The sequence below is a fragment of the Dendrobates tinctorius genome, unplaced genomic scaffold (genome assembly GCF_039654945.1).
Source record: "Dendrobates tinctorius isolate UK_male_01 unplaced genomic scaffold, ASM3965494v1 ptg000095l, whole genome shotgun sequence".
In the NCBI taxonomy this organism is placed as follows: domain Eukaryota; kingdom Metazoa; phylum Chordata; class Amphibia; order Anura; family Dendrobatidae; genus Dendrobates; species Dendrobates tinctorius.
In genome coordinates, this window is record NW_027361763.1 from 27319 (window position 1) to 38144 (window position 10826).

The window sequence follows — 10826 nt, forward strand, 5'->3', positions numbered from 1 at the left end:
ATGTAGCATGCATGTAGTATGTATGTAGTATGTATGTAGCATGTATGTAGTATGTATGTAGTATATATGTAGTATGTATGTAGCATGTAGTATGTATGTAGCATGCATGTAGTATGTATGTAGCATGTAGTATGTATGTAGCATGCATGTAGCATGTATGTAGTATGTATGTAGTATGTATGTAGCATGTAGTATGTATGTAGCATGCATGTAGTATGTATGTAGCATGTAGTATGTATGTGGTATGTATGTAGCATGCATGTAGTATGTATGTAGCATGCATGTAGTATGTATGTAGCATGCATGTAGTATGTATGTAGCATGCATGTAGTATGTATGTAGCATGCATGTAGTATGTATGTAGCATGCATGTAGTATGTATGTAGCATGCATGTAGTATGTATGTAGCATGCATGTAGTATGTATGTAGCATGCATGTAGCATGTATGTAGTATGTAGCATGTATGTAGTATGTATGTGGTATGTATGTAGCATGTAGTATGTATGTAGCATGCATGTAGTATATATGTAGTATGTATGTAGTATGTATGTGGTATGTATGTAGCATGTAGTATGTATGTAGCATGCATGTAGCATGCATGTAGTATGTATGTAGCATGCATGTAGCATGTATGTAGTATGTATGTAGCATGCATGTAGTATGTATGTAGTATGTATATGGTATGTATGTAGCATGTAGTATGTATGTAGCATGCATGTAGTATATATGTGTTATGTATGTGGTATGTATGTAGCATGCATGTAGCATGCATGTAGCATGCATGTAGCATGTATGTAGTATGTATGTAGCATGCATGTAGTATGTATGTAGCATGTAGTATGTATGTAGCATGTAGTATGTATGTAGCATGTAGTATGTATGTAGCATGTAGTATGTATGTAGCATGTAGTATGTATGTAGCATGTAGTATGTATGTAGCATGTAGTATGTATGTAGCATGTAGTATGTATGTAGCATGTATGTAGTATATATGTAGTATGTATGTAGTATGTATGTAGCATGCATGTAGTATGTATGTAGCATGTAGTATGTATGTAGCATGCATGTAGTATGTATGTAGCATGTAGTATGTATGTAGCATGTATGTAGTATGTATGTAGCATGTATGTAGTATGTATGTAGCATGTAGTATGTATGTAGCATGTAGTATGTATGTAGCATGTAGTATGTATGTAGCATGTAGTATGTATGTAGCATGCATGTAGTATGTATGTAGCATGCATGTAGTATGTATGTAGCATGTAGTATGTATGTAGCATGTATGTAGTATGTATGTAGCATGCATGTAGTATGTATGTAGCATGTAGTATGTATGTAGCATGTAGTATGTATGTAGCATGTAGTATGTATGTAGCATGTATGTAGTATATATGTAGTATGTATGTAGCATGTAGTATGTATGTAGCATGCATGTAGTATGTATGTAGTATTTTTTTTTTTTTTTTTTAACATTTAACACATTAGCCGGATGATGGGACTACTACTGTCCCATCATTGGCTAATGTGTCAATCACTGTCATGGTAGCAGGCATCGCCCGATGGGACTTGTAGTCCCATCGGACGATGCTTGCACAGACCCCCGGACATCAGCACAGCCCCCCGGCAGGCCGGCACAGCCCCCCGGCAGGCCGGTACAGACCCCCACAGGGTGCACAGACCACCGGCAGGCTGGCACAGCCCCCCGGCAGGCCGGTACAGACCCCCACAGGGTGCACAGACCACCGGCAGGCCGGCACAGCCCCCCGGCAGGCCGGTACAGACCCCCACAGGGTGCACAGACCACCGGCAGGCCGGCACAGCCCCCCCGGCAGGCCGGTACAGACCCCGGGCAGTCCACACAGCCCCCCCGGCAGGCCGGCACAGCCCCCCGGCAGGCCGGCAGAGACCCCCGGAAGGCCCGAAATGACGGCGCATCATGATGCGCACACACCGCGCATCATGATGACGTCAGTCTGTCAATCAACTTTGAACTTCCGATTCTGATGCCGAATTCCGATATTGAAAAAATATCGGAAGTCGGTATCGGAATTCCGATACTGCAAGTATCGGCCGATACCCGATACTTGCGGTATCGGAATGCTCAACACTAGTCGTCACTGATAAAGGAACGGGCAACCTCTTTTAATTTCCGTAGCATCTCCGTTTTATGCCGCAGACTTCAGTCTTTGCAATTCATAGAATGGAATCTGTAGCATTTCCCAACAAAATTCCACAGTGGCTCAGTCCAAATGGGACAAACTGTTTTTCTCCTGACATTACATGTCCTCATCCTGGCTGTGACCAGTGATGGTCTATGTGGAGCAGGTACAGCTCTCTGCTTCTTTCACAGTCGCACTCCCGAAACTGTCTCTAGTTTCTCTGACTAATACCCAAACTGACTTGCACGTACAGCTCATAGAAACCATAGTGGAAGATCTACGTGGAAAACGAAGAATTGTGAAACCCAAGGCAACAATGGAAATATTATTTGATACTAATCCATATAATTTTGCTTCTGCATTGAACATTTGAGGAAGAGTGTTAACCCTGTAAAATGAAAGGTGTAACTGTTTGTTAAACAATCCCGAAAGACATGCAGCCGTGGCGACGCAAGCGTATTTTTCAAGCACGCCGAAGACAATCGGTTAGCACCTGACCATGCTCAGATAACACTTTATCCAAACAGGTTCGCTCATCACTAGTTGCGCAACATAAATGTATTTCTTCCACGCACTTTTTAATGCAATTATTACCGCCCAAGTATATAGAACTTTTCCGCAGCTTGAAATGTTGTGATTCAGAAGATAAAGACGCCCTTTTAATTGTCATTTTTAAGTTTTAGCACATTTACTAAAACTGGTGTAATTATGTAAAATTGATCTTCACTGTGTGCAGAATTATTAGGCAAATGAATATTTTGATCATCCTTTTTATACATGTTGTCCTACTCCAAGCTGTATAGGCTTGAAAGCCAACTGCCAATTATGTAAATCAGGTGATTTGCATCTCTGTAATGAGGAGGGGTGTGGTCTAATGACATCAACACCCTATATAAGGTGTGCTTAATTATTAGGCAACTTCCTTTCCTTTGGCAAAATGGGTCAGAAGAAAGATTTGACGGACTCTGAAAAGTCAAAAATTGGGAGATGTCTTGAAATTGCCAAACTTTTGAAGCGTGATCACCGAACAATCAAGCGTTTCATGGCAAATAGCCAACAGGGTCGCAAGAAACGTGTTGATAAAAAAGGCGCAAAATAACAGCCCATGAATCGAGGAAAATCAAGCGTAAAGCCGGCAAAATGCCATTTGCCACCAGTTTTGCCATATTTCAGAGCTGCAACGTTACTAGAGTATCAAAAAGCACAAGGTGTGCCACACTCAGGGACATGGCCAAGGTAAGGAAGGCTGGAAAACGACCACCTTTGAACAAGAAACATAAGATAAAACGTCAAGACTGGGCCAAGAAATATCTTAAGACTGATTTTTCTAAGGTTTTATGGACTGATGAAATGAGTGACTCTTGATGGGCCCGAGGCTGGATCAGTAAAGGGCAGAGAGCTCCACTCTGACTCAGATTCCAGCAAGGTGGAGGTGGGGTACTGGTATGGGCTGGTATCATCAAAGATGAACTTGTGGGACCTTTTTGGGTTGAGGATGGAGTGAAGCTCAACTCCCAGACCTACTGCCAGTTTCTGGAAGATACCTTCTTCAAACAGTGGTACAGGAAGAAGTCGGTATCGTTCAAGAAAAACATGATTTTCATGCAGGACAATGCTCCATCACTTGCATCCAAATACTCTACAGCGTGGCTGGCCAGTAAAGGTCTAAAAGAAGAAAAAATAATGACATGGCAGCCTTGTTCACCTGATCTGAACCCCACAGAGAACCTGTGGTCCCTCATAAAATGTGAGATCTACACGGAGGGAAAACAGTACACCTCTCGGAACAGTGTCTGGAAGGCTGTGGTGGCTGCTGCACGCAATGTTGATCGTAAACAGATCAAGCAACTGGCAGAATCTATGGATGGAAGGCTTTTGAGTGTCATCGTAAAGAAAGCTGGCTATATTGGTCACTGATTTTTTTTTTTTGTCTTTGAATGTCAGAAATGTTCTATTCCTAAATTTTGTGTTATATTGGTTTACCTGGTGAAAATAAACAAATGAGATGGGTATATATTTGGTTTTTATTAAGTTGCCTAATAATTCAGCACAGTAATAGTTACCTGCACAAACAGATATCCTCCTAAGATAGCCAAATCTAAACAAAATAAACCCACTCCCAACTTCCAAAAATATTAAGCTTTGATACTTGTGAGTCTTTTGGGTTGATTGAGAACATAGCTGTTCAATAATAAAAAGAATCCTCTCAAATACAACTTGCCTAATAATTCTGCACGCAGTGTAGCTCTAGAATTTGATTAGAATTGTAAAATGTCACAATTTCCATGATAATTTTGATGCAACCACAAAGTGGTACTAATGATTGATTCCAACAACAATCGGCAAGCTTTTCATCCAATGCGTCTGACCACTTTGCTAAGCTCGAATTGTGAAAGGCTTTGTAGAAATTCACTTTTTAGTGCTCTGTAAGCACTCCACAAACTTCCACTAAAAGCCCCTTGCACGTGCTGTATGACCATAAATGCTGAAGATTTCAGCCCTGAAGCCCACAGAATTGTAAATGCAGCTGTGAATTAAGAGCAGATTTTCTTTTTATATGGCGTTTTTTTAATTTGACTTTTCTACTCCATGAAGATGAGTTTTTGTCTATAGACCGTGTGATATTGCAGCTAGGTCTCGCTCACCTTAGCAATTACAAATACAGCATAACAGAAAAGTGGCACCGCTTGTGGTAAAACCACACCTCTATTTTTCTACAGCCTCTTAATTACTTTATTCTGCACCGACCTTCTAAAACCTCAATGTAGAGTAAGCAGCTTGCAGGAGATCATACCGATGTGGATGGGCCTGGAGTCAGCTGTCAGGTACAGCCAGACTCCCCACAGAGAAGATAAGCTTGGTTTATTACCATGTTTACCCTCTCGGTTTCTGTATACCCAGTGCTGAACTAGCGCTTGTGTATAGAGATTAGGGATCATTGTCAGTGCTAACGCCTCCTGTAAGGGCGTGGACTGTAGTGTCGCGTTCCTGCCCCTGAAGACACCAATCGCGTTATGTGAATAAATCTTAAGTGTCTTTTACATAGTTTACACTTCACACAACACAATATATGTCCTGCGGTTTTTAGTGTGTATTGTGATATATAATGTGTAGGTAATGCAAAGTTTATGCATAATGTGAGTGGATTCCCTATAGTGTGAGAAGTATTTTTAATCTAATATGCGTAGTGTGTAGTAGTGTTTATAGGGAATGTATAATGTAAGATTAGTGTAGTGTAAGGAAGTTCTGCCCAGCAACAGGTAGCAGGGTCAGAAGTAGTTAAGTTTTGGGAGTAGCCCACAGGTGGAGAGCTAAGTGACAGGGAGAAGTTGACGTAAGAAGAGTTTGTGAGCAGTGCTGCCATTTGATGGGTGAACTACTAAAGAAACAGACAACTGATTAACATGACCGTGAACTGACTGAAGAAGAGACAGTGGATTTCCATCCTAGAAGGGTCCTTGGATAGGACGACGTGTCATGAGAAATCCTGAGCTTGGTGAACGCCGATGGTAACAGGACTGAATTTGTGGGACTAGTGGTTGGTCCTGAGTGGTAGGTCCAGGGCACCAGTAGTGGAAGAAATAGGATGTGGAATTGATGATCACGACTGTGGCAACAAGCTAGTCTGTAGGGTGAAAGTGTTTCACCTGCTCTGAATTAGACTACAGTGGAAGGAAACTGTGTGAAAATGCTTTTCTAATGGAAGGAAATGTCCACAGACTTTGTACCCGCTACCCTTTGTACACAACCATTACTCCAGTCAGGTGATCTGTGAATGAGTCTTGGGCAGGAGGCTGAAATTCCAATGTAACCGGGTCTAATATACAATTCCCCATTACAGGGGAAATCCGCAATAAAGAGCTTATCATAATTTTAGGGTTGTTTGTTTTATGTTTGCAAACCTACTGACCTATTTTACTTTTACTTATTTTTTTTTTGCAGGTGTGGTGGACACTGGGCTCTTCATAAATATGGCCGAAAGAGTCTATTTTGGAATGGAGGACGGAACGGTGTCTATTCGTGACAAGCCTGTACATTAGCCTGTAAATGTGCCTCTTGTGCCTTACCTGTAGCCATTCATTTGTGCCATTCTATACTTTATGCTGTTTTTTTTACTTTTTTTAAACTACTGTTTTACATGTCACATTTTACCTTTTTTCAGTGGTACATTTATGTTTTAGATAAGATATCCAAGTGGTACCAAACCACATTCTAACCTGTGCCATGTATGTGGGCACATACTCAGGGCTGGCACCCAATAATGGCAACCATGCTAACCATGACAAGGATGCAAACTATCACTGCACCACCGGCCAATGACCTTGCCGAGGTTCTTAAACATTTTATGCCAATGCTTGTATATTGGTTGTGGGGCTGCAACTTCATGAGCATCCATACAGGGTCATGCAAACATTCTTCAACCAATGGCCTTGCAATCTGTTGGGTTATCAGATGATCACTTTATAATAAAATAATTTACAGTTCAACTCTGCGCAGCTTGTAGAGAAACGCTGCAAATCCATTTTGCTTTACTGTCGTTGTAACTCATTAAGTTTTTAGATGTTCACTTGGCCAGTATTTTGGTGAATTTGGACTGATTTTTTTTTTTAACTCCTCTTTTTGCCTTATTTATTCAGCAGCAGCGTAGCTGAGAAAGTGAACTTTAATTCTGTCTTGTAGTTTTTGCAAATTAGCCAGCGAGCGTCCACTGGGCACCGACTTGCCCAACTCCTCCCCTTTCAACTTGACTGACAGGTCTATTCTTCTACCTGCTTGCCGTTAAAAAATCTTACATCTGTGTCACGTGCTCCACGGGTGGTACATGCACACAGACTTCTCATGGCCCGAGAATGAGAAAGGACAACAAAGACCACCCCCATTGGAAGGAAGATATAGAGATATATATGTAACCAACAACAATCTGTTTTTCGTAGTCTTAACTAAATATATTAAGCTTTCTGCAAGGGTTTAGCTCCACAACCTCTGTTATCTGACCTGAGCTCTTGGGTATTTCCATAAGAAGTGGAAAAATCCGCTTTGTTGGTTGACCTCCTGTGGGTTTAACCATCTTTACCAAGGGTCAGTTTCTGTGGAAATATTCTGCAGCATGCAGAGGAAATTTTTTTTTTAGTATTTCTCCACTTTCCTGCTACTGATTCCCATGGAGGAATTTTTTTTTTTTTTTTTATTAGCTTGTGCAATTTTGCACAATAGATCCGGAACACTTCCATCTCCCGTGGACCTGCTGCAATGGTCAAGTTCCCATAATACACTTTTCTGTTAACTGGAAACCACCATAATTGTTGGCTTTAGACATAACGGAAGGAGAAAACATCAGTAAAGTGAAGGATTTATGACGTTGCTGCACATTTTATAGTGGTGATCCAAGCCTCACTTCCCCACTGAGCCCTCACTGTTAGATCCAGCAGCGGTCAGAAGTAGACCTTACACAGGGCCGGAACACTACTTGGTAGTGGCCGCTGCTGGGTACTGTACATCAACTTTTATTCTCTTCATTGAGGGACACACCATGGAAAAATAAGTGGTCATGTCAGTATCTCTAATCCTCTGTCCTGACTGCTGTGTTGTAAGGAGCTATTATAATTGGATTGGGATATTTGACCTGTTTTTGGTTCGTGATGTCCTCTGTCGCCATACTATGCCCCATCGCTCCCTCCCCACATTGATATGCTGTATACGCACAGCGTGAATTAATGTCCTCCATATGGGACTAGAGAACACTGAATATACAGTATGTTGCAGTAATGAAAACTTGAGTATAAAGCACAATTCTGAATCTTTCTACCAATGCAATGATCACTGTAATGGCATACTACAAAAATAAAAACTTCTGAAATGTTGCTCAATGTTTATTATTTTATACATATGGGATTCAACTTTTTTAAGTCTATGACCTAGAATGACCATTTTGCAGTGTCTTATGTGTCCTTGCTAAAGTCTTTGTGCTCCATCTATGTACTGATACAACGTGGCTGCTACGTTATAGCCATTCTCCCAATGATATACAAGTGTGATAATCGTAAAGAAGATGTCCAAGCATCTCCTGCCTGTTCTCAAACATCAAAAGTAACACTAAACTCAAGGCAAAGTGCACACGAATTAATAGTGTGGGGGTAACAACGTGTTAAGGTAAACTAATAAACACTGACAGTGCACCCATGGATCAATACAGAGGACAACTCGGAATTACAATAGACAGCAAAATGAAAAAGCCAAAAACATGTTCTAATATTGCAAAATACAGAAACTTGATTCGAAAATTTAACAAAAAAATCAGAAAGGGGCGGGGAGCCAATACCAGAGAAAAGGGGCACAACACAAGGGACAATACTGATTGCAAAAATAGACTGGCAATGACAAGGTGTATAAACATGAAATAGAGGTACTAATACAATCAGGGAAAAAAATAGTAGTGTGCTAATCTGAGGTATGGTATAATGCCTAACGAAGGCAGCCACCGAAACGCGCGTCGGGGCTGGGCGCATCCTGGGGACCCTTTTCATATGAGCATAAAGTAATATAATGTAGGATGGCTTTTTTTGGCATTTTTTTTAAAACGGCTGTCTATAATTCAGCTATGTATAATGATGCTATTATGGCTAGATACACCGTTTCCGCTGCTGTTTACTATTAGCCTCTGATATCTTATTTCTGCACTTGCACTTTATTACTTATTATACCAAACCTCAGATTAACACACTATTTTTTTCCCTTATTGTATTAGTACCTCTATTTCAGGTTTAAACACCTTGTCATCACCAGTCTATTTTTGCAATCATTATTGTCCCTTGTGTTGTGACCCTTTTCTCTGGTATTGCCCCCCCCCCCTTTCTGATTTTGTTGTAAATTTTCAAATAAAATTTCTGTATTTTGCAATATTAGGACATGTTTTTGGATTTTTCCTTTTGCTGTCTGTTCTTAAACAGGTGTGGAAGAACACAACTGGACTCAACCCAGCCTGACACCCATGTACAGCTGTAATTAGTAAGGCAATAGTACTTGTAGGGTGCCATATGGTTACTGTGCCGTGTAGTTCCAGTTCTCTACTTCTGAGGTGAAAGGGGATGTCCAAGATTAGAAAAAACATGGCTTCTTTTTTCCCCAACTACAACGCCACACCATCCACCTTAACTGAAAGCTCTGACTATGCCTGTAAAGTAGTCAGTTGGCTGGGGCACACAGTCTTGGAACAACGAAGCTCCACCTGGGATAGGCAACATGAGGGGGAAAAAAAGTCAAAAGGAGGTGATAGTCTAAAACAGAATAAAGAGATTTTCTTTAAAACTAGACTTGGTTAAGAATCTTGTCCGGAATCATCATTGAAAGGTTGAGTGACTTCCATACAATAAATCGCTATGAAGATGCCTCTATAACAATGAATAGAATACCATCAACAATTCATAAATCACAATGTCAACCCTGCAAAAGTGAAAAAACCGGGCTATAGACCAATGGTATTATAAAAAGATATATTTTTATTTATCAAAAACATTAAAAATGTATATATGGCAAGAGAGATGTACACATCAAAAAAAGGGATATAAATCACCCATGAGGTTTCTCGCAACCATCAACAGCAAGGATATTGACATTTCAACAAGGTTGTAAATAAATACCGCTTCAAAAACTGTGTCTTATAAAAACACCTACATGAATGGAATGCAAAAACGCTGTATATGGTGTATTTTATAAAAGATTCCCATGTGGGGATGTAAACTAATCACTCCAAAAAATGTCATTGTTATAACCTACAAAAATAACCGCTATATGTAAGTGCCTAAACTGTGGCAAGACCTATGTAGATGCTGTCTGAATGGCAGTTACATCCTATAATGGCGATATAAATTACCGCATAACTAGGAATATGTGCCCCAAATGACAGCATGTGCACACAATATCAAACTCAAGGCATCGTACTAAAGACTGGCGGTATAGCAATAATCACGAAGCAATAATAAATATTCATGTGGAATGAAGCAATCGTACCATGTGGTTGATGTGGAGTCCCCCGGGCGTCCCTCCAAGTTCAACTCCCGCATGCGCTGCTTTATATCAGGATGATGATATTGTGGGTGTTTAAATTGAATTAAATTTTAATTGAGCATGCCCTGCTGAGCGGCCTCTTATATTTACGAATTATAGATTGTTGGCTGAACATGAATTTTTAACTCGTATTATTTATTTTTATACATACGTACGTATGGGGTTACATTCATGCATTGTGGGCAACATTACCTGCGTGATATAACTTTGGTAGTAGCGCTATAACGCAGAAGATAGGTGTTTACTACAATGGTTCAGCGATCCAGCCCGCTATCGCTTTGTGGTAAAATTACCATTAATTTAGGAGGCAGCTACTGGGCATGCGCTATGGCACATTAGCATCGTAACTGATTGCAGCTTGTGAGTGGATTATATAAACAGGCATTTCCCCTCTTTTCATTGCGCCTCCCGTTGAAGCAAAAGCGAAACGCGCGTCGGGGCGGAGAGACGCCCGGGGGACTCCACATCAACCACATGGTACGATTGCTTCATTCCACATGAATATTTATTATTGCTTCGTGATTATTGCTATACCGCCAGTCTTTAGTACGATGCCTTGAGTTTGATATTGTGTGCACATGCTGTCATTTGGGGCACATATT

At 40.7% G+C, this 10826-nt stretch overlaps 1 pseudogene; it reads left to right on the plus strand.

The window, feature by feature from the left end:
* Positions 1–8021, plus strand: part of LOC141098794 (ribose-5-phosphate isomerase-like) — a 34231-nt pseudogene extending 26210 nt beyond the window's left edge.
* Positions 8022–10826: the final 2805 nt, after the last annotated feature.